Genomic DNA, 2,424 nt, shown 5'->3' with positions numbered 1-2,424 from the left:
TATTGTCAAATATCCACGTTTTGAGACCCCCTAAATCCAAAAGCAGGTTTTTACGAATGTGTCTGCCTGTTTGTCTGTATGTATGTCTGTCTGTCTTTGAACTCGATAACTTTTGAAAAAAATTAATCAAGCAGATTGGCCTTTGGTACACTCGTAGAGTGTCCTAAACTAAAGGTCAAGTTTGTTAGCCAGTCATTTTGGATAAAAATTTAAAAAGTGAGCGCATTTTGAATATTTTTGAGAACATTTTGTTCAAAATTCAATAATTCACTGTCCAGTTACTCATAGTATTTAAAAAGTCGAAGAATTGATCTGAATGACTTTCTCAGAATTGCAAAAAACGCATGAAAATGAACGTTTTAAGCCAATTAACGGACGATAGAAAAAAATGGCCAGAGAAGAAAAAGTTGGATTTCTAAAAGCACTAGAAGATTATCATAACAACTTTTTGAATTTTCTTGATAAATCAAAATTCAAAATTTGACAGCATACAAAATAATGGAAAATCCAAAATTTACATTGTTTCATGCAACATGTTCACAGTATTTTAAATATTCTTAAATATATTCATGCATTTGAAAAAAAAATATATATATATATATATATTCATAATTTAGAAGTTAAAAAACGGTAAGGCTGCTCAGTAGACCGTATGTGTAAAGTTTATATCACAAAGAAAACATTGGAAATGAGCAAATTCAGTTTATGAAAAATGACAAAAGTTGCAATAAAATGTTTAAAAACAAATTTTTTTTGAGAGTGCGCATTTCTTTAAAGGGGACAATAAAACTTCGTCTGTTTTAATATCAATGCAAGTTACGAATGATAATAATATACATTTATGGGAATGATATAAAATTTCAGTGAAAAACTTGAGTGCGAAGTACGAAATACGTGATGAGAATGTATTCGTTAAAGAGGGAAGGGGCTTTAACCGAAGAGATTTCACAATCACTAAATTATTGTTGTCGATGATTTCACCTTTAGTTTTAAAAGTTTATGCAAAAAGAGCGAACGCGTAGCGCGAGGTAAATACATTATCGAGCGAAGCGCTCGAGATAAATATATTATCGTGCGCGAAGCGCGAGAACCAACAGTCGCGTGCCCTAGGCACGCTCAAACTTGCGAGCCGCGCGCGCAGCGAACGATTATAATGTCCCCGCTATGGGGACAGATTTTTTAAACAAAAGTTGTCCTAATTTCTGCTAGGTTTGTACTCAATTTTGCCTAAAAAGATTTTTAAAAACGTCATAATTTAAACCAAAATTATCAAAAGAACATTTCTTGTTTCATCACACACACACAAATGCAAAAAATGCGTAATCTGAAAATCTGAAAGTTGTGCTGGGTTGTTTTAGGCGTGCAAACAAATTATTGTCCTATACAGTTTTTACTTCGGGTCTATATTTTTTTATGAAATACTAGTTTTTTTCCTCGATATAATTTTTTTTAAGTCCATAATTTTTCTAGGTGCAAATTTTGAAAATCTACACGTAGTACTGTATTACACACCTAAAAAAATTATTATCCCATACACTTTATACTCACGTCTATATTTTTAAGTGAAATATTAATTTTTTGTTCTTTGAATAATTTTTTGAATCCGACATTTTGCAAAATGTGAATTTCCAAAATCTGAATGTAGTGCTAGGTTGTACTAAGCATGCAAAATAATCATTTTAAAATACACTTCCTACTTAAATCTATACTTTTGGGGGAAAATCAGTCTCATTTTTTTTTCAAAATAATTGTTAACATCCAAAATTGTTTAAAATGCAAATTCAAAGAATCTAAAAATTCTGCAGGACTGTGGTAGACGCGCAAAGCAACAGTTCTGCAATACGCTTTGACTAAGGTCGATTTTTTTTCTTAAAATGTAGTTGCTTACCTCAAAATAATTTTTTGATTCAAATGTTTTCAAAATACGAATTTCAAAAATCTGAAAGTTACGCCATAATTTTTTTGGACGCCCAGAACAAAGCAGCACAGAATTTAGATTTTTGAAATTCGTGTTTTGAAAAATTGTGTATTTAAACAATTAGTTTGAGGAAAAAAAGTAGTACTTTACCAAAAAATATAGACCTGAGTAAAAAGTATCTGTGCTAATAACACAGGCCGACAAAATTTGACAAAGGTCTGGAACCAGAAACCAGACCTAGTATACCCGAAGGTTTTTGCTGCGCTGAATCCGAATCCGACCTCAGAAAAATTCCATCACCCTCAGTTTTCGAGATATTGTAACCTAAAAGTGTAAAAAACTCCGTTTTTTGCTATATTTGAGGTTACATAGCATCTTGAATAATTTTTTTTTTCAAAAACGGTTGAAAGCATCACAAAGGAGCACCCTTGCCCTCTGAAATCCATTTTTCAGATTCAAGATAGCTTTTTTTTCATCGATATATCATTGATTGAAGTTAAGTATTT

General features: G+C 31.5%; 1 protein-coding gene across 1 annotated transcript in view; it reads left to right on the top strand.

Annotated features, from left to right (window-relative positions):
• The window catches only part of LOC117180076 (facilitated trehalose transporter Tret1-like), a 6,639-nt gene that overhangs the window by 816 nt on the left and 3,399 nt on the right, over window positions 1–2,424 (top strand). The window lies entirely within an intron of this gene.

The sequence above is a fragment of the Belonocnema kinseyi genome, chromosome 9 (genome assembly GCF_010883055.1).
Source record: "Belonocnema kinseyi isolate 2016_QV_RU_SX_M_011 chromosome 9, B_treatae_v1, whole genome shotgun sequence".
Taxonomy (NCBI): Eukaryota; Metazoa; Arthropoda; class Insecta; order Hymenoptera; family Cynipidae; genus Belonocnema; species Belonocnema kinseyi.
This window is presented reverse-complemented; position numbering and strand designations above follow the sequence as displayed.